Consider the following 23,240-nt stretch of genomic DNA (forward strand, 5'->3'; position numbering starts at 1 on the left):
TGAATAATAATAAAAAAAAAAAAAACGGACAAAATTCCAAATACTTTTCACAACAAGGGCAATCCTACTGATACCCCCTAATACACAAATCCTATGCTTTTTATGAAGAGCTTCAATGTTTTAAATGTAGGTAAAAGATGTCAGAACAGTAGGTGTGTGTTTTGGAGGAGGATACAAAAAAACAACGATAAAAAGGCTCTGCTAAAAACATATTTTCCTTCCTTCTTGTCTCATCCCTGCTCGATCCAACACCTACAAATCTAGAAAATAAAATCTGTATTAGGACATCTGGACAGTGTAATTTTTGCTGTTGAATGAGGACTTCCTATTGAAAATGCTGTGGGTTACTGCCATTATTTAGACAGAAAAAAAAAATGAAAAAAAGACCCACAGCAACACCGTTATGATTCTTTTGTTGTTCAAGCTGAATATTCCCAGCACACATTAGCACGGCTTGTACCTTTACATCTCAAGTATCTGTGATGTGGAAATGGCTCAAGAAAGAGTTTGCCTTTAACAAATCTGCTTTAAATACACGGGCCTTTGAATTTTAATCCTGTTTGAATATCTCATGCTTGACGTTAATTCTGTAAATGATGAAAAGGCAGGCTTTTCACCTAGTAAACGAGGCCTTAAAAGCAAACAATACCAATCACCATCAGTCTAGTGTGCTGGTATCCGGTACCCAAGGAGGCCTGAGTCCCCCTCCCCTCCGCTTAATCAAATCCAATCTTTTCAATGCAGGCCAAGTGGGCAGTTCTCACTGTTTGGTTTCACAGTCAAACAGGGAATCTCCCCCATATGACAAACTCATAATAGGCTTAAGGAGAAGCACTTAACCAATAAACTCAGAGCAAAGAAATAAAAGACCAATCTTTAAAATATAGCAGATTAAAATACTTTTCTGCATTTTTATTTACATTTAGTTTAAGTATTTTAATGTAAAGTTAACTCTTAATGCACGAGAAGCAAAACAACTCAGCAACTAAAGTCCTGATTTAATAATTTCAATTATTCTTTTAAGCACCCATTTTTCACTTAATGTTATTTTTTTATAATAAATGTGTCAAAAAAACAACAACAAAGAGATTCATTTATACCAATTTACATTTAATTTTTGCAAAGCAATGTTGTGGCAGAGATTAAATAGACTTTATACAGCGTCTCTCTGTTGCATTTTGTTGGTGAGATCAGTCAGTAGGGTTAGAGTTTTGGAGCTGCAGCAGGTCAGTGTGTCTGTGAGAGTGCTGCTGAATAGAGAATGTGCATTGGAACCTTCCAGCAATGCACCGACTGATACAGCAGCTGGTTGACAGCAGGCATGTTAGTGAACCATGGAAAAACAAAACACATCAGACAAAACCTTTTAACCTCTCATTATACTTAAGCAGAGCATGTTGCTTATATGAACACCATATCCAAACTATCCAAGTGAATTCTCAATTATTCTAAGGAGGTCCATCTTTATTACTCTTGTTGCAAAACCAACCGTAACATAAAGGTGACAGGGATATACCAGCTGTTTACAAATTAACAGCAAATTTATCAATGCATTTCTATAGATATCAGGTGAACAGAAAAGGATATTTAGGGTATTTGTTTAGCTACCCAGCCTGGTTTTGCCACCACACTTGATTGTTCCCTGGGCGCCCCACAATGGCAGCCCATTGCTCCCCAAGGGATGGCTTAAATGCAGAGGTAAATTTCTCTAATGTGAGATCAATAAAGTTCAATTATTATTATTATAGCAGCTGGCTAGCTCAAGATAGGTCACCTGTCCTGCAAACAGGAAGCCTAAGTTCGTATCCCAGCGGGGGGTAATGAGCTGCCAGTGTGGGTCCTTAGGTAAGACCCTGTCCAGTCAGTTAGAAGCTGGGTAAGGCTTCCTCAGTAAAGCGATGTCGTTTCTTAGTTGCACTCTTGTTGCTTTTATTTTATTTTATGCTTTTATTTTAATCACCTTAAATATAAGAAGTTTAACGACTTAAAAAAGCCAAACTTTTGCATAAACACATCATTATGATGCTTTGGGAGGCAGTTGCTTCTTCAATGTATGAAGGACCAATGTGCTGTTTAAAAATAAATACAAATTCAAGATAAATGGATAGAAAAAAAACAGACATGGGACAGACTTCACATGTGTGGACATTTTTTATTTCTATTCCAGGTTCAAATTGCACAGAAGAGGAGTTTCAAACATTCTAAACATAAAAAAGGCCAAACAAGTAAAGCTTCTTTGGAGAAATGGGCAGAGAAAGAAGAATTGTACTTCTAAAATATTATTTATAGATTAATAGAAACCCACTTTAATGAACTAGATGACTTCTGGAACACACTTGATGTTTCTCAACAGCATTGCTGAAAAATAAAAATTTAGATACAATGGTCCAGTCAAAGTCAAACCTTCAAACTGAATACACAAATGTAGCAGTAAACTGTATATAGAAATAAAAGAGTGTTGTAAAGAAAAGCTTTCTACATTGACATGAAAAACAAACACAAATATGGAAATATCATTTTTAACATTATTACTAAAAGTGGCGGATTGTATATTTGTGAGTTAATTGAACATCAAGGAACAGTTTGTATAACTCTGACATTTTACCAGACAAGGCATCGTCAGCAACATGACAGGATATGAAAGACAGTATGGAGTATTAATCAATAGTAAAAATAATAATTCCCAAAAGAACAGGAAGTAAATAGAAAACCAATGGCTTCGAGCTGCTTATTGCTTAACTTGATTACTGCAAAAATAACGGAAGATGATGCTTTGCCATGAACATATTACTGGCTGTACTTTTTGTTTTGTTCCTAATTGGGAGTAAGCACTGTGGAACTGGGGTGTTGGCAAGTATTAGGAGCTAATTGAGGCAATCCTGTGGCACCTAATTGCAAATAAAGAAAAGCTGCTGAAGCCCTACACCAAACCTAACAGCCACTATGGTTACTAAGAACTGGGAAAATGGAAGACCCTGAAAATGAGCTCAGAATGGGAGGTTGTTTTATATGTGTGGAGAGGAAAGTTGGCATTAGATCAAATGCTACAAGAAAGAGTTGGGACAGCATGAGCCTGAGCACGATCTTTAATGTGTTACCTCATTATACAAAACAGGGAATGTAAAAATCCATATAGTTTTACAGAGAAAATAGTCTCTTATGTTGTAAATATAAACAAAAGATAGAGTGTAATACTCCTATTAAAGCATGTCTAGGGTTCCCTGGAGCACTAACAAGGAATTTACATAATCATGGTGGCCAAAATGTGGAAAAGATTAAATGAAACCTTGGTCCCAAAGCCTTTGTTTGGTCACTAGGAAACAAAATTAAACCTGAATGAAAACATTCCCCTTACCTTTTGATTTACAAAGTAGATTTGGGAAGAAATATAGTCCTGAACACAATTTTATTCAGCTTATATAGCTTATTGTTTATTCTGCATGAAACATTATTGAGCTACCAGAGTGATGTTCAAAAGCAGTGACGTTCAAAGAGCATTGGTAGTTTGTATATCAAGATAAAATCGTGCATGCATCACAAATATTTTTGTGAATCTTGTGTTTTGAATGTGTAAATTTTGTGTGATTGTTTGAATCATCATGTGCATGTGTTGATTTCATCCTGCACAAATGTGTGTTTGATGTGCATGTGTGGATCATGTCCTGGGCATGTATGTATCTGGTATGCATGTGTGGTTCTTGTCCTGCATGTGTGTGGTTCTTGTCCTGTGCATGCATGGATCTTGTACTTTGCTGTGGATATTGAGACTCTTCTAGCTCCATAAAACATTTCTTACTGATAGAGGTTTCATCCATATAAGTATCTGGTTTTATTAGTAATGGATGCAACAGGAGTTTTAGTCTGGGCCAAAATGACATTGAGTTTTTTTTTAATCACCACTTCTATATAAAAGTATTTTATACTCTGAACACATTTCACACATTTCATAAGACCTAAAGGGATATAAGGTAGTCTGTAACTCCTCTCTCAATATAAAGTTTATCCAGTTCAGAGTCTCTCGGAGGCTATCCAAACTCTTTTACGGTGGGTAACACCCTAAAAAGGTCAGCAGAATTTTTTGACTAATTATAATATGTGATTTCATGCACATAATAATGCCAGTTAAAAGGAGAAAGCCCATTGGACAGACATAAATCCTCCTGTTTTGGGCATGGTTTTGGTTTGAACATAACACTCTTTTAAGGCCTTAAACCCTTGAACTTTTTCAAAATGTTCATGGTGCTATTATAACAAGCAACGTCTTTATGATTTCTTAGAAAGAAATGCCTACCTTAATCAGGAAAAAAGAAGTTAGTTGGAGTTAAAGGACAGGTGATTGCAGTGCCTGCAAAAGGCAAAATACTTATAACTGAGGTTTGTTTTTTTAGAAAAGCTAAATTTACAGCCAGAGCCAAATGCTAAATAATATGACGCTGTTCTTCTACCTTTCTTTCTTTATCTATGTTGTTTAATTCAATTGTTGCATCAGTTTGAATTACCAACAAAGAGCATGCTCTCTGTTATTCAGGCCCTGTTAGCCTTTTGCACTTTAAAAGCTTGATGTTTAAAACACAGATGAGAACTTCAATGAAACTTAATTTAACTAAATTGCTCCTAAACATTTAAAACCCATACAACATCTAAAACATGCAGAAGCACTTGGTTTTTAGATAAATAAGCAACTCATTTGAAACAGCTGAAAATGAGGGGGGAAATCCCCCCAAGAAATCAGTTTTGACCTCATGTGGATTTCTGTGGGGAATCAACATCTGGTTTTGCATTTAAGTAAATATGTTGAAAGCATTGTTCCACTACTATCTCAGGAAAAAAAAAAAGAAACGAAATATCTTCTATACCTCAGTTGAAAAGGTCTTATAAAATATGCTCCAATATTCAGTGTTGTAAAGCAGTGCCTGCTGTAGGCTAAACCGACTTTCTTCTCTAGTTTGTATTTTGATTGTCTTGGAGTATATGTTTTTTAAATCAAATGTCATTTCTTGAAAGGTATTCATGGGTTTCTTTGTTTAGGGCTCAGCAAAAGCAATGCATTACATCTGAGTCTAAATAAACAATGGAGAAGGTACGGCGACCTGCAGCTGCAGTGGGGTGATGAACATGTAATCAATGTTGAGACAGTATACATTTTAAACCCTCAAGGCTACCAGCTGATGACAGCGAAAAAAAGCTAGAAACAAGGCAGGAAGTTTATTCTAGACTAGTTCTCTCCCCCCCAGATCTTCCTGTTAGATCATTATGATTTCAGATCCAAAATATTTAGGATATCTATCTCTTAAAAGAAAACAAAGCAGGGTTGTGACACTGTTCCCCGTGATAACTGAATCAAAAAACAAACAAAACAACATTTCTGAGGTCTTTAGGGTTACAGGCTGTGTCTTTCAAATAAAAGTGCTGATTCCCTGGTTTTATGTGAGGAAAAACATTTTCTTATGTAGATGTGGTTGGAAAAGATAGACAAAAAGTTTTGCTGCCATCTAGTGGATTGCAATATATTCCCTAAGGTACATTGGGTAAAAAATATCTGGCATGAGTAACATGCAAGCACAGAGTCCCAAAAATATTTATTATAAAGATACTACTTCTTACTGATCATAATAATAAAAGTACACAACTGTCCCATAAAAGTACAAGCTGCTGTCTGAGGATCTTCTATCACATTCTTGTGCAGCAGCCTAAGAAAATATTACCCCATCCTTTTCTTAAATATAATAGATACTGGAAATAATTATGCAACTAACCAAAGACTCAATTGAAACAATTCAAGAATTCAATTTAAGAAAAGTATACAGATTATTATTTGTGTTTGTATGTTATGTATGAAACAAGTATAGAATGTGTGTAAGTTATTACCGATAGTCAAAAAAAATATGTACTTTACTAATTTGGGAATGTAATCAGAAAAAAATGATATCTTCACTTAGAAATTTGAAATTGCAAATATATTTGCATTAATATTTTTTTTTTTAATGCAAAAAACAATAAGTTCTAATTTTGTAGACATTACTGTTCTTTTCCTGAGAAAACACGAGTGCAAAAGGTTGCCTATTTTCCCTTTTTTGGTTGTTTTGTTCTCATGCTCTGTTTTTCATGCTAAGGATTTTTTCATTGGAAAGACATTTGCATACATTTGAATTAATACAGGAAGATTATCCACTAAATACATTCCAAACTATGCATTCAAATGTGGGGAAATTGCATTGGCAGAGACACCATACTGTGTGCTTATGGACATCTTTGCGAATCACATAATCGTGCACACGTTGAGATAGAGTAAATGCAAGCAAACAAACTGGTTCAACATTTTTTAATGATCTAATAAATTTGATAAGGAGGATTAAAAGCAAACAAAAGAAAACATGGATTGGTTGGGTATTATACATGGAGGTATACTAGTAATCTAAAAGTACAATTCAATTTTAGGCATAAAGAGACAAAAACAGTGTTCCTTATAACAATTGTCAACTTACTTATAAATAAAGATAAAGAGTGGACAAAATCCCTAAGGAAATGAAAATCAAGATCGAATGAAATTTCATCTAAGTTGTGTCTTTGATTGAATTTAGATTAAAGACACATTTCCTCAGGTGATTTTTGACTTAACTTCACCCAAATGCAGGATTCAATAATGCTCAGTAAACTTCAACAAATGGACTAAAAATAAGTAAAAAAATAAAATAAAAAAAACCGGAAACCCTAGGGAGTAAAAAAAACTACACCGACTGTAGATAAAATGTCTGGCTACAGGGAGAAAGCCAGCAAACTCATAGAGGTGGATCAGAAAAATGAGTGGTTAGACAGTGAAGCATAGATAGTTAAGCTATAACTGGCTGCTTTAATGGGGCCACAAGACTGAGACCAAAGAGATAATGACAAGGCAAACAAAAAAGCCAACTAAACCCAAAACAAGATAAGAATTATTATAACCAAAACACATGGATATTACGCCAACATAAGAATTCACTGAATCAATAAAAAAAAAAAAAAAAAAAATTATACAAAACTCATTCTAAACCTAATTAAGCACACCATAACACCATGACAGTACCCATTCTTTAAGGAATGTCTCAGCCAAAAGTCCAGAACAAAGGTAGGTAATCTGAAGATTTTTCTTACGAGTTTAGGCAAATCTGCAGGATCCAAATAGGAAATTCACAGGTATGACTTGAGCTGTATATTTGCTGAATCAGACTGATTATTTAACTTTCAACAACCTAGAATGAATAGATTAACACAATACAAACCAATGTAGGTATAACTCAGAAATTCAAATATAGATAGAGAATAGAGAATAGAGAGCACTAATATGACTGACCAGTAAGCAGCGACACAATGATCAAAAATTACATAACATACTGTTGATCTTGAAAAACAATATAAGAAAATAAAATTTTAATAGGCATCAATTTCTTGGCCACTGTAAAGCAGGTTTTACGGCATTTTCATTGTTTGAAATAAAACATTAATAGCTACTTATTATGGAGAGCCACCTGCTGGCAAACCAATTAGTTTTTCTCAATAATTCATTACTTTTGTATCTTTCATTATCACTGCAGATTATTTTTCCCTCTGGAAGTGAAACTGGCAGAATCTAATTTCGTCCTCATTTCCAAGAGTGCTACATTCTCTCTGTATAGCTGTGTGTAAGCCAAATCAATATATTGAACAGAAAACCATAAATATTGGTTTTAGCAAGAAACATTTGTTATATTCAAAGGCAAGTAATGTCAAAGTGAATTGTGGCACTATTCAGGTTTTATAAATAATAAATCATATTACCCATTTACAATCTGATTGCTTCCCACCAGCCTTGGATATAAATATTGCTGTTTATCCATTGGTAGTTATAAGTGCTTGCATTTATCTATTAGTGTATTGTCCTAATTAATTTTTACTTATAATCAAATGTAAATACTTATTTTTTTGTGGAAGAACAACACCTAGGAAGACGATTCTACTGTGTGGAGGAGAAAACAAGATGGTAATATTTATTGTGTTAAATTCTACTGGTGTTGCATGAAAGATGGTGCTCAGGTCAGATGAGACTAAGATGTAACACATTTCCCCAGATGGAAAACTAACAGAGCACATCACCCTGGACTGCAGTCTGGACGCAGGTTCCCTCTCTTGCAGGAAGTTGACTCCCAACATATATATATGTTAGGAGCCAACCAACCTCTAGATTTAAAGCTAACAAAGGATATCTAGAATGACCTGAAAATTGATGAGAACAGATCCTCTCTGTGAATGAGGTTGAACTATTGTGTAAGTTAGGGACCTATTTCATGACAGACTGTATATGTGGTGGTCCTATAAAGCCTTTTTTGGGGGGTTCAGTACATGTGAGCTTTAAGACTTTAATTCTAATTCTTTACTTTCCCTTCATAATTATTTTATATAACTTGTGTTCCTCCACCATGTAAAATATCAATTAAGGAAAGACAATATGTAGCAGCGAACTGAATATAATTCCATCAGTTGCTTTTGCTGGATATTCGTATCAAGCTCTTCGTGATGCTGAGCCATTTCTTTTTACCGGTATTTTGAATATGAAGAGAAATATTCAAAAGGGGAATTTTATTCACTCGGTGTTCCATTTTGCTTTTAAAGTGTTTGTTATTTGGGCTGGTGATTTATGCATTTTAGCCTGCAGTTCCAGATCCTAAGGGGGCTGGGCTCTTATATTTGTAACAGCATAGTGGATTCTTGTTTGTTGACCTGGTAGGAGCAGAAGCCATTACCATTTCAATTATTTTACCAGAAGCTTTGAATGTTGCTCTGATTACACCTCTGGACACAGTTCTTATTTGCTGCACTGCCTATTTGGCCATTTAGAAAACATATTTTCAGAGATGTAAATTACCATACTTTATTTGTATTCAGCAGGGTTGTCCTGGTTGTTTAAAGCTTTTAGTTATATAGACAACTGTAGTATGGGGGAAAAGAGAGGTGCTCAGTCTGCCAACAAACACCCAGGAGGCTTTCTTTCCTTAGAAAGCAGACTAATAGTTAAATGCAATGGGTTCATCACTAACGCCCATCCTTATTGATCCACACTCAATATAACGGCACAGGAGCAAATGCAAAATTCTCTGACACATCAGAAGCTCTCATAGAAAGTGATGAGTACAAAACACAAATTATTTGTTTTTTAGGTGCAAATCGCTTTTTATAAATGCGTGTGCTGAATGCATAAGCATAAAGTGCTTGGCCTAGTGGGTTAGAGCATTGCAAGTACCTGATCCCCACAGCCTCCACTCTGGGTTCCTGAGTAAGACCCTTTACCCCACACTGCTCCCAGGGCACCACACAATGGCAGCCCACTGGACCCCAAGGGGATGGGTCAAATGCGGAGAGTAAATTTACCCATTGAGGGACAATAAAGGGATGAACACTTTTCTTTTTCTATCTGCAGGTCTCTTCTAGTACCACATTAGCCATGGAGGGGAGATGTTCTGCTGTCTAAACAGCACTCTCACATGATTCACAGGTTTTGGCTTGTCTTTTTGGTTTTGATCATTTGCTTGTTGTTTATTATATTTCCTCTTCTTCTCATATTCAGTTATTATGTTTGCTATTAGGGTTTTGTATTATAAGTTTGTTTGTGTTTAATTTCTGAGCTTATTATTTTATTCTGCTGTGTTTGGATTTATTTTTCAAAGATTTCTGTTTGTCTTTTCTTCTTGGTTTAGTAGTTTCTTTGCATCCTAGTCTAGCCCCATTCTTGCCAATAAGTGTCTCCTTGACCCTCCTCTTGCTTCAGCAGTTCAACATAATCCCCTGATTAACTCCCCTGCATATAGTATTATTTTTTCACCCCTCCCTCAGTTTATGAACTTACCAGTTATTGCTGTCCTTTGCTGGATCCTCCTGTTACACCTTTCCGCTACTCTGGCCGTGCTCCATGTCCTGCTCCCCTGGTGTCTGTAAGTTTTCCAGTATTATTATTATTACTGTCGCCATGGTAACCTCATTCCTGTCTTCATTTTGAGCACTCTCAGGGTGTCATCTGTGTGACCAAAGACAAGTTCACTCCATGAGACATAAGCTTGGTAATTCCTATTTTAGGAGTATTTAAATATTTCTCTAAAATGAGGAATGCAGTAATTAAAAATTGCTTCTCTTTTGAAAATCAGAGACATCAGAGCTATGAATACAGATGAAATGATTACAGGACGTTGTAGAGGTGGTTGAATTGTACTGGCTAAAGCTAGTCGGCCTTACCTCCAAGCATAGCTGGATCTCTGGGTTTACTTGGCGATCCCTCATTTGTCTAGTTTTGTATTTATCCCAGTGAATGAGAGGGTAGCATCCCCAGGCCTTTAGGTAGGTAGGGAAAGGGATTTAATATTAAACTCTGATCCAGGGGATCTGCAATATGTTGAGTAAGTTTGCTTACTTGTTTCCGTTCACTGTTTTAAAGTTGGGAATAATGGGTGGCACAATTAAAGTATTTCTTGCAGCTGTCAGCATTTTGTACATGTATTTAGAAGCAATAATTGTATTGTCTAAATGCACTGTTACCTAATCATATATTGCTGTCATATAAAGACAATGCCGTTACATTTTTTAGTATAAACATTGCTCTACCTTGAAGAGCTGTCCTCACCTTGTGGCTGCCGTTCTTTTACTTTTTTTTTTTTATTAACTTCAAAAGCTCATGCTAAGTCAGGGAGGACCTAATAGAGACCTCAGCATGATTCCATTTTATAGTGCATTTACAGCTAACACCTCTTGCCTCTATCAGTAGTTTTTAGCGGTTGTTAGGATATCAAATGATTTTTCTTTTTATATTATTTGGATTTTTTGTTTTTGCCTCTGCTGTGCAGTTTACCATAAGATTATGAATAGGTGGGGTACACCATGGACAGTTTGGCAGTACATTGCAGGGTAACACAGAGATTAACAACCATTCATACACTCACACCTAAAGAGAATTTAGAGAAGCCAAATAACCTCACTGTCATCTTTTTGGACCGTGGGAGGAAGCCGGAGTACCCAGAGAGAACCCATGCATGCTCAGGGAGAACATGCAAACTTTATGCAGAAAGACCCCTGGCAGAGAATCGAACCCAGAACCTTCTTGCTGCAAGGCAGCAGTGCTACCCACTGCCAAATTGTGCCAAAATGCCAGAACAGCAACCCTTCACAATTTCCACTAGTAAACATTCTGTGTCTAAATGTCCACCTCCTTCACCATCTTTGTTCTTTCTCACCCTTAAAACAAATCCCATGATGCTTTGTGAGGAGCGCTCTTGCAAAATATTCTGGGATGTATCTGCGTATCTAGTGAACATGGATGTACACTACTTTTCAAAGTGCATTGTGGGAAATTTTGACTCCAACACTTTTCATCCAGTAGACATTCTGACTCTCTTAAAAAATGGAGGACTTCGGGACACAGCCAAAGTCTCTAAGGAAAATCTAATTGCATCAACTTTTATCTTTATAATAAATAAAGATAATAGATAAAGGGGGAAGTGATGTATACCGTAAAGCATTCTGCACATTTGTAGTTGTTCTATGTGGCAGGGTTACTGCCACCCTCCTAAAAATTGCTTAGTGCTAATGAAAGCAGTACAGATCTCTTTTGGGGCCATGACAGAGGTGTCATTCAACCGGCTGTAAGTGGATGTATAATCACAAAACCTATGAAAATATTTTATAAAGGATTAAAAGTTACTTACTGTATTGTTGGTTTAAGAAGTGCCAGTCATGCCACATGTTTGCTATTTCATACCATTGCAGTGTCACTTATTTCCCTGTGGTGGATGGAACCAATTCATCATCCATCAGTTTGTTTCCCCCAGACAAAGATTTTGTACCCACTTTGCCAACTCATGAGTCAAAGTTTGTTTCAGGCAACCCAATTATGATCGTAACTGGAGACTATGATTAAAATGTATTCAAACATAGTACATAACATAATTTTGGAAAAAGTACATATAAATACCTCAAATTAAAACGTAAAAATGGCAAAATAACATTAATGGCTGTATGGAATAAATCATGTCATACATTTGCAGTTTTTATCATTTTACGGCTGAATTTTTGCCCATAAATAAGTGCTGTCTCTTTTGCCATGCATTGTTTCCTCCTCACCTCCCAGATGTTGTCCACCTACATAGTGGACATTTTTGTGCATTCATTAATCATATCATGTGGTTTCATTTTGCTTATATCATATCCTCATATTTTATTTTAGGGCATTGACACATGTAGCTACAATTTACATGACAATCCTTAAAACATAAATAAAAAAATAATAGAAAAAAACAGAATAAAAAATATCATGTTTGATGTTTTAACACAATGCTACTTTAAAAGCCATCAAGTGTTTTTCTTTAAGGCTGCTGCAAATATCCCAGATCTTTGTAGGCTTTAGATTATTAACCAGGGAAATGCTGCTGGTTGCTACTTTGCAGTTTAATGAGCACAGCTCCAGCAAATCAATACGTCCATTTGTAAGGTAAATTCTAATTGGAAATTGTTGCCATTTGCATCTGAACTCAGACACACAAGCAGACCCAGCAAATGAAGCGGCAGAGCCAGTGTATGCTTGTGGCAAAACCAGATAAGTCATTTGTTATCTCCCTCATAAAGAGAAATCAAACAGATTCCATTGCTTATGTGGCTCCCTTTCTCCTCAATATATTGCCAGTTTAATTGTGTTCGCCAGCTGAAACGCTCTCAGCTTTTGAGGTTTCATTCGTCATCAGAGAAATACAGCTGCTCCGATCCGCTTATCAATGTGTGTCTCTGTGATGTTCCCATGGAAACTGTGTTTACTGCCCCACAGTGTTCTAAAAATGGTTCCAAAAATGATAAGAGAGCTAGCATGAAGACAGGGGTACAGAGATGTGATGAACAATGACAATGACAGACACTTTGACAGCTCTAAACATATGGTCTTTGTAAAACAAGACCTCCGACTCATAATATTTAGGCTTTAAATTATTTTCTAATTGCAGTCTAAAAGTTTTCGAGGGGGTGTAAGAAATGTGTTTTTTTTTCACCGTTTCCCACTCCACTTTATAAACCTCATTGGCAACTCCTCTCATTAGGATTTGTTAGCTGATGAGCACCAGCTAGAACTACAAATTGGAAATCGAAAATGAGATTGACCTCATGGCAGTCTGTGCTCAGTATGAAGTCTGAATAGTGGGATAAAAAAGTCAACTAATATCTGAAAGTAATCTTTTTTTTTAATGTTATTTTTGCCTCTTTTTTCAGGCTGGTAATTATCTTTACCAAATGATTAGTTACCTTGAAATAGGGGTTTTAAAGGTGCATGGACTTAAAGGGATTTATTTTTTTTAGCAACATGAAAAATATATTTGCATGCATTTATTATGTCACATAGATCCCAGCAATAATGTTTTCAATCTTTGAAAATCTTTAGTTATGAATGCATAAATCGACTCATAGAGCAGCCATGTCGCCATGACAATGACTACATTTACTGAGAATTATTTAAAAAAAAGGCTGTAATATTTATTTGGTAATAACAACTTCCTTCATTTCTGAACTATATTACTTCAGGAGCATCCGTTGTTCATAAAACTAAACATGTTTAGATGGTCGTTAAAATGTTTTTGTGTAAGATAAAGGAAGACAGTGGTGTTGTATATCAAATTATGTCCAAGCTTTGACCTCTGAGATATCAAGATAAAAACTTTAAAAGTCTTAAATTGTGTTCACTTATAATGAGACACATTTCAGATGTGAAATCAGAAATGTTTGCTTTGATTTGGATCAAAATGTGCAGCACTGGTGACTTTAACCACCTACATGATTTAAAACCTTCAGCAGCCAAGAGGCACATGGCAGCTGATGGTAACACCTGAGGAGGAAGAACAACTATTAGATGTTCCACAACCGATTACCTTTATGTTGGCTGGAAGGAGGTTGTGGGGTTCTGCTTTAAATTTTTCCAACAACCATGTATGACGAAGAAAACATCTGAAAAATGGCCATGTTTCAAAATAGAAATTTTTGGCCTATGTCTGTAATGCTGTGTTAAGCATAAAATGACCATGACCTTACCAGTCTGATAAAAGCTTTTCTCTGTTTGGATGCATTTCTTCAAGAAACATATTACTTTGATCTAAATATAGCTCAAAACGGTTTAAAAGAAATCTCCTAAAGGCTGACTTAAGGTTGTTCACCTTCCAAAAACTCAAACACCAGAACAATACTAAATGTTTCTGAAGCATTTTGTTTAAATAGTTTAGCCAATATCTGATTTCATAACAGTACCAACATTTAAAAGTTTCAAAAAGGCACTCCATCTGATCGGATTTTAAAATAACAAATTTGGGGGTAGCAGTGATCACTAGACTTACAAAGCTTACAAAAAACTCCCATAAAATAAACTCAGAAGTGTAAAAAAAAAAAAAGCTATGAATACATACATTAACAAGGCACTTATGACTTATGACTAGACAAGTTTAGAAAAAAATTGTCATACTCTTTATATAAGTTAAAATGATTGGAAAATAAAATATTTTTCCATACTTCAAACTTTTTATAAATAACACTGTTTTATCTTTAACGGAGTAACCCATGCCTTCAGATAAGTAGCTTTCTTATGTTTTCTGGCTGGCTTACAGAATTGCACCCCTTTGTTTATCTTGTACTCTGTTATGAGTGCAGAGGTTCTTATGGTATTTAATTACCTGATGTTGAAAGGAAGGTAAAACATTTTCTTGTTTGTTCTCATCTTTCCTTAGGTGTCTCTCTGGATCAAAGTGGCAAACCAAAGTAAAAGTCTTCTACAGCTTTATACAGACAACCTGTGTGTAGTATGTATTCCATTTGTGATGCACTGGCTAGGGTATGTATCTGTGCCACTATAGTCATTTTAAACACTAGCTATTCATTGTTTATTCTGTTGGTGGAGCTTCCAGTATACAGCCAAGGTACCATCTTTGAGATGCTGTTCCTTCACCTTTCGCCAGGTAATCAGAACATTGTTGTACACAAAAGAAAAAATTCAGACTGCTGTACTGAATCATGATAACCTTTCTTCTTATAGGTCATTATTGGACAGGAACACACAATACAAATCAAAGTGGGACTACAGACTTACCAAAAAGTTTCACCAATTTAGTGACTCTTTAAAGCTTTCCATTATAAAACCCAAAACATATATGAAGGTGTGTACATTACATGTGACACACAGAGTACATTTGTATTTGTCATTAAATTTCTATTCAGTTCTCTGTGGTTTGCTGTACTTTATGTCTTGTCACAGCAAGGGATTGTGTGATTCCTAATAGCTCCTAAGCACCCAATAGTCATGTCCAGAGCTCCCTATGCTAAAGCAGCTATGATAAGAAACACACAGGCTCCTTTTCCTACCTCCTTCCTTACTGCCAGCACTATTCAGACAGCATTCTCATGGCTTTCGAACCGCTGACGAACTTCTGTTTTGGCCTAAGGGCTCCTACCGATCTGCTGGATTTGAATCAGGGCCTGGAGTAGTAGATCCCTTGTGAGGGTTGTGTAGTTCAAGGCCTTTGAGCTGCAAAGTACTAGATGAGCATAGCCAGAGGTCTAGTGCTAACTTGTTTTTTTTTCTGATATGAATTCATTTTATTTTTTTGTTGGGGGGGGGGACTTATTTTTCTTAAGATTTGTTTTCTTGTTTTGAATAAAGCTTTTTTCATGAATAAATTTTTAATGTCAGCAATATTGATCCAGATCATATGTTTATATGATATTGAATATATATTTATATATATAAATGTCAAATGTTTGATGATTTAAAAATCAAACCACTTTCTGTATGAATGCATCAGCTGTTTTCTTAAATAGAGGCAGCATCACTTGATTATTATAGTCACCTTTTATGTGTTCCTTTATCACACAAGCTGAACTCTAGAGAGTTTACTTTCTACCATACTTTCTACCTGCGAGCCTTTAACAGTGGCGCTGCACATACTCTGCTGTATGACATGAATTATAATGTCTGTCAACTTCTTTTGACATTGCCAATGGGTTAAAGAAACCCATTTAAATGTGTGCGTTTTACTCATGAAATAGTATAACTCCCCACAGTCATATAGATGTGTGAATTCAACAATTATAAATATTTTCCAGAGCGCTCTGCATTCTGGAGATTAGTTTTTCCATTAATATATATTTTTTATTAAACTGCTGCACTGCCAATGTCCTTCTTGCGAGTAATTGGTCCCAAAACACACATCTAAGCTCTGCTGAAAGGGGGGGGAAATTTGATTGAAACCAGTTATGCAATTGAATTGCATTCAGTTTTCGATGTATTCTTGCATCACTGACAGCTGCACAGTGAGACAAGCCTGCGAGCTACAAATAGATAAACTGTTAGCAAGTGTCATCACTGAAGCAGACGCTGGCTGGATATTAAAAAAGGAACTGCATTTGTGCTTCTATTGGGTTTGGGTAACTGCACAGAAACCAGAGCTCGGGGGAGACGCCTCAACATGAGCAGCAACATGACAAATTAGCTGTCGCTTGAATAATAATTGCTTAACAAGCTGGAGAAAAATGTTTTGTGATGAAGTTGATTCTTGTCGGCCATGCATTTGTGGTGGTTTAATAAGTTATTTTTTTAAGCTGCTCCTAGACTGCGTGGGTGTCCAGCATGTACAGGAGGTCTAGACAGAGGATCAGTGGTTTTTCAGTGCTCAGTGATGGGGAAAGGCTCTGTGGCTGTATAAGGGTTCCCACTGATAAGCGAGAGCTGTGATTGGCAGAGGAGCTACAGTACAGACAGCCACTGCTCCTGTTCACTTTGCTTCCAGAAAGAATATTGCCAACAAGGGCCAGTATCCCTGTGAGTTCATTGGGAGGATAAACACACCTGTGCTTCACATAACCATATTGCTTCAGTGCTGTGTCAAGTGAAGAATGTTGAAAAATATTGAACATGTGTCTCTGTTGCAGCTATGATGTATACTGAATAATTTAGTTGAGTTTAACATTCTCTTGCGTGCCTGAATATAGCTTCATTTTGCCTTGACAGAGAGCTTATGATAATTGCATTGGGTGTTTTGGCGCTGGAGGATTCTCAAATCCCTCCCTTCTCTTTAACAATTCCTTCATTAAATCCTGCCCATTCATCCTCAGGCATGGCGCCTCCGCCACATGTTACTTCTCTGTATCTCTGCCAGACCTGGGACCACTTCCATGAGTTGAATTATAGAGCAAAAAAGTCATTAAGTGAGATAAAGATACAAGTAATCGATGGAGCAATGGATTCTCCACAGCTTTCAATTGTCTACAGTCCAGTGCACAGGAGCATCAGGGTGTTAAAGCCTGCTTATTGTTTCCAGGTGAGCTCTCCAGTCAGTCTCCAGCCTCTGAGTAACTGAGAAGAGATCGAAGACTGTTCAGGTGTTTTGTACATACAGTGCCTAATTAATTTTCTTCAAACTGGGGCTGCAGGATATCAAATTATCATGCAACTTCATTGAAAATGTTCAGTATTTGAAGGAGGGCTTCAGCTGTAAGAAATCCACTCATCTCTTATATGCTGCTTTTTTTTTCTTTTATCGCTTCAAACTTTCTATTTTTATACCTCATGTCTCCTTAATTGTCTTGGCTCTACTCTCTGTGTCAAATGTGATCATCTACTGCAGGTAGACCACATGTTATCAGTGAAATTATTATTGATATTAAAAATGTTTATTTTGAAGACTAAAATTTCAAACTTATTTGTAACAGTCCTCTGAGATTGAGACTCTCAATGTTACCTCATGTTTTATATTGTAACCTCAAACTTTACTGTATTTTATTGAGAGTTTCTGTGGTGAAGTATTGTATTATTGGCAAAGTATTATATGAGGGTTGGAAAAATATATAACTGTGTTCGGAAGAAAAATCGGAGATGTCCAAGACCTAGGATTGGAAATCTACTTCTTCGTCTTTCTTTTAGGATAATTTCTTCTGGACAGGGAGAACTGCTAGAAATTATCACAACTAACCATCCACAGAAAATGTAGATATTCATTAAACATAATTAGCAGAGAGGGAAAAACATCAAAATTAACACATAAATTAAAACAAATGTCACAACTCCAGAATCCAATTATCATCACACACTTTCAACTGAGAGCAGTTGACATGGGCATTTATATACAGCTATCTTATTAAAGATTTTTTTTCAATACCTTAGGTTCAGTCAGACTGGATGGGAAGATTTGTTTTTCTAAGCCTCGCAGCTGATTTTTAGTTTATCTTCAATTTGGCCTGCCATTGTAGTTCTAGTTACCATGAATTGCTTTGGGAACTCGATTCAAGCGAAAAGTCTTTTGCAGCCTCTAACTCCAACTCTATCTATCTTCAGATCATGTCTGACCAGCTTTCTGGCCATGGGGTTTATATCCACAGTATAATGTCTCAACCACTGTAGTAAGTCACTATGAGAGTAACAGGAATATGATCACATGCAGCATTATGCTGTTTTTCACATGTTGTGTTTTGCATGTATGGGAAAAAATTTACTGATTTTGTCCTGCTTTGACCAAACAACTTTTTTTTACAAATGGTTGTGTTAATGCTTACACTGCTGCTCAGTGGTGCAGTGGGTAGCACTGATGCCCGGGGTCTTTCTGCATGGAATTTGCATGTTCTCCCTTTGCATGACTGGTTTCTCTCCAGGGACTCCTACTTCCTCCCACTGTCCAAAAACATGCTTGTTAGGCTAATTGGCTTCTCTAAATTCTCCTTAGGTGTGAGTGTGTACGTGAATGGTTGTTTGTCTCTGTGTTGCCCTGTGATGGACTGGCGACCTCTCTCCTGTAGACAGCTGGAGATAGGCACAAGTACCACTCGCGACCCAATCTGGGACAAAACATGATGGAAAATGAATGGATGGATTTACTGCTTTGTAGCAGCCCATGCAAAAACCTTTATGATATACACTGAAAGTTGCTGTTCCAAAATGGCAAGAACTTGAAACGTGCAAGGGGTCTGAATACTTTTGGAACTAGTGTTAAGCAACCAGACTTCATACTGTACATATCTATAGTATGTAGACAGCTCTATAAAATGCCTTACTTTTTATACGTTTTCTTTGAAAACAGACAAGCACTTCAAGTTAAAAAAGGATTGCTGTGCTTTTTTTACCCACCCCCCTTCTCCGAAGATATAGTGAGGAAAGCATCCATCTCCTCCCTCATTAACACACAGTTTCAACTTGTTCTTCTTTAATTATATGACCCACCTGGCCTAAAGTCTTTCCTCATGGTAACTAATGGCCAATTGAAGCTCCAGTAGGCTGTCATAACATACAGACTTGCCAACAGTAGCTGTCTAAGAGAGGAGAATAAGATACTTGGATGCAAAGACGATTCTGTCTCTTATCAGCTAGAAATGTATTCATTAAAGAGGGTATGTGGTTTTAAATATGTTATTTTTGCCATCATCCTGACACTGTGACATTTGAGCCATCCACAAAAAAGACATCGGTGGTGGTGCTCCACATTACTTGCAAGATAAGGTTTGCTGTTCAATCAAAAGCAAAGCATTTGTTGAATAATTAACTCGGGCATTAAGCATTCATGCTTGGGAACATGCCTTAGAAGAAGCAATGCACACAGCTTCTGTTGACACACAGATGTTTTATTCTCCAATGAAGTGAAAGAGCGAGGGCAATTCTGACACTTGTAATTCAGTCAGCGAGAGGAAGAGTAATTCACCTCAGGCGGGGATGATCTGCTAACTGGACAATAACCAAGAATCAGGCTAAAACTTAATGTTAACCTGAGCATGACAGCCGTGACGCATGAGGTGTCAAGGGAAGCCTCCCGGCTTAATGTTCTTAGTGGAGATGATATGAAGGAAAAAAATGTATCCTCAGTTAAAAGACTATGTTACAGACAATTCAGTTTTTGTTTTTGTTTTTTAATTTGCTGTACTGGACCGTTCCATTTCGGGGTTAATTTAACAAAGATTTCAAAACAGTTTAATTGTCTGTTTTTAACCCTAAAATGGTTCAAAAACTAAGACATTGGCATTAGAGCAATCATAGGAGGTGTTAAAAGAATAACCCATCACTTGATTTATTAAAAGAATAATGTTTGTATGTGTATCATTCCTGCAGTTTTTTTTCATGACCTTTTAGCTTTAAGAACTAAAACCTTTATAACTATGCAAAAAGCTAATAGATTTTTTTTTTCTAAGTTTAATTTATTAGTGAAAATGTATTTGGGTAACATACTTCAAACTAAAAAATACATTTATAAGATATTACCTTTGTTACACCTTCATAACAAAATCTTTGGTCAAACTATGAATGTTGGACACAGCTAACCTTAGCTTGTGCCACAGTATCTACTCAAAGTCTTCAAGAAAATCATTAACAGAGCATGATAATTACCACTATACTCAATCTAAAGGAAGAAATCCTGTCTTATATTCATATAACATAAAATGACAAAACATACAGAGTTAGGTATGTAAAGGTAAACCTATTAAACTGAAGAGAAGTTACAAATGTTTACCGTTTTAAGGCTACTAAAAACTACAAAAACTAAAAAAACTTAAAGAAAATGTCTAAATAGCCTGATTAATAAACTAGTAAGGGTAGGGTCCAAATCTATCAAAGTTTAATATCTGTTGTATTTTCTGTACCTCATATTTCCTTTAAGGAGCAGTCAAAAGGCGAGAGGCAGGGTACAGCCCGGACTGATCAGCAGCTAGTAAGTAAAGTAATCTCTATCACCGGTGTATGCAACACAGAGACACCAAACACACATATATAGGTGTTTTCTGTAATGTTCATGAAATGTCCAGTCTGACTTCTGCACCTGTTGACAGGTATTCTGGTTCACTGTTAATGAGCAAGGTGCTCTAATTTATGAGGGACAGTTTATTTTTTATAATTATTTTATCAAACAAATATTTGAAATTTATTTTATCAAATCATAATTTAATATATATAATTGTAATGATAATAAATATACATATATGTGTATATTTATATTATTACCTTTTTAAATTTTGTGTTATGTGAATTGTCATTATCTTGGTGCTGATGACTGGCTTGATTACTCCTTTAACTCACCTGCTTAGCTCTGCCCTGTTCTCATTACTGTTCATTTGATCCACCTGCTTCAGCCTCTCTTTAACCAGTTCTCTAACCGTGTCTGAGTGTTTCTCATTGCCTGATCCTAACCCGTTCTACCTTTGGACCTCTGAGCCTGCCTGTTCCCTTTATGATCTGTTTGCATGACCTGTCTTCGGACTCCTGGATTCTGCCAGTGTACTGAACCTGGAACTGCTTCCTGACACCATCTTGGATTTCCTTTTGGTTCCTCTTAGGACTTCTGATCTCCTGGCTTTCACTCCCAAGCACATCCCCAACACTGGCTTTGGCTTCACCCTTCGGACTATCCTGCCTTTTATCATTTGCTTTGATCTAATCTACTGCCTGTTCTCTGACTTCCAGGATGGTCCCACCACGTCTTGTTGGCAGTCGACCGGCGGGAATCAACCTCATCCTATGGGCACAGACTAAACATTAAGACCAGGTTAGTGACGCACACGTTCATTAATATCCTGCGTGACGTTGATGTGGTCACTAACCTGTGTTCTCCACCTGCAGAGGTTCCTGCCTTAGACACCCACGCTGTTCTCCGCAGTTATATCTGTAACAATTTGTTAAACCTAACTGTCTCTCCACCTTGAAAACTGCGTCCCTTTGTTCTGAGCCTGACAGTGAATTACTAGTGTGAATTTATCACTATTTTTATTGGGAGGGTATATAAACTTTCAAGCACATCTCTATGCAATCTCTGCTAAGGGTAATTGAACATGACCCATTAACCGAATGTTAAGGACATAATGCCAAAAATGGGGAAAACATTTCTTCCCCAAATGTCTTGTTGCTGTAGCTAATAACTGTGATGCTGTGCAGCACCAGGGTGTACAAAGATTTTCTTAAGGATATGATTTTAAATCATACTATCTAAAGTTTATACTTTACACTTTATAATACAACTTGAAAGTATTGTTTTAATTAAAAGTCAATTAGCTTGTTGGAGTTTATACAGCTTTGCGGAGCATAAAGTGATTTGTTATCCATTTGCTCCAACAAACTGCTCAGTTGGCTGAAATATAAAACTGCAAGAAAACTTACATACAATGAAAATTGCAGCAATAGTGGTGATGACATTTTTTCAAACTACTGTTAAGATGCTGAAAGTGGCATGCCTTTTATCAGTTAAGAGCCTACTGACTACCTCAGCACTCATCAGGTAACCCAACCATTGGGCCACCTAATATCAGTTTGTTATACGCTATTGAGATAAAGTAATCTACAAAATATAACATGAAAAGCCCTTCAAAAGCTCTAGTAGATTTGCTAAGTATTCATATTTACCTTTGTTCATTACATGTTTATGATATTTTTGGATCCAAATCACAGTGGGACAGATGCCCACTGAGGAACTTACAGAGCCTAAAATGGGGGGAGTGGTGGGCTAGTGGTTAAGGCGTAGAGCTTGGAATCCAGAGGTTCAAGCCCCACTCTGACAAACTGCCAGTCTGAGTCCCCAAGCAAGACTCTTAACCCCACACTACTCTGTGGGTGCCACACAATGGCAGCCCACTGCTACCCAAGGGGACTGGTTCAAAAGCAGAGGTAAATTTCTCCAATGTGAGATCAATAAAGTTCAATTATTTATTTTTATTATTATATAAACTGAGGGCCAGGGCCAGAGATATGAACAATCCAACCATGGAGATTAAGTAGTGGGGAGGAGTGAGAGACAAATGAAGTGAAAGCCAAGTTTGTAGGGTCAGCAGAATGCAGAGTTGGTTGGGGGAGAATCTTTTTCTTTTTCTTCAAATGGAGCTTAGATGACTAACGGGAGTAGAAGAAGCTGAAGAAGGATATAACCAACCAAATGCCAAGGACTTAAACAGAGATTACAGTCTAAACCAGAATGTACAAATAACTAGATATAGGGGGCTAAGAAAGAAAACAGAAGGGAATCAAATAGAAAGGTCTTACTGACAAAAAAAACAAACAGCCAAAATAGAGGCACAGAATGAAACCACAACCAGAGCACATACTGTAGAAACTATTACTTTATGTCATGTTAGAAATTACAATATTGTACATGTAATAAATATTGAGTTCTATTATTATAACTTCTTTTTTAAAACAAATAAGACTGATCATTTTAATTAAGGTTATAAAATTGTGGTAATTTATACCAGCCCATTACATAGTT

General features: G+C 36.5%; 1 long non-coding RNA gene across 1 annotated transcript; it reads left to right on the top strand.

Annotated features, from left to right (window-relative positions):
• Positions 1–9,861: 9,861 nt before the first annotated feature.
• Positions 9,862–22,006, top strand: LOC119788777. The gene is made up of 4 exons (XR_005281510.1): positions 9,862–9,941; positions 14,748–14,975; positions 20,652–20,702; positions 21,452–22,006. It is a non-coding gene; the product is annotated as an uncharacterized LOC119788777 (long non-coding RNA).
• Positions 22,007–23,240: the final 1,234 nt, after the last annotated feature.

The sequence above is a fragment of the Cyprinodon tularosa genome, unplaced genomic scaffold (assembly GCF_016077235.1).
Source record: "Cyprinodon tularosa strain WSP-4 unplaced genomic scaffold, ASM1607723v1 ctg326, whole genome shotgun sequence".
In the NCBI taxonomy this organism is placed as follows: Eukaryota; Metazoa; Chordata; class Actinopteri; order Cyprinodontiformes; family Cyprinodontidae; genus Cyprinodon; species Cyprinodon tularosa.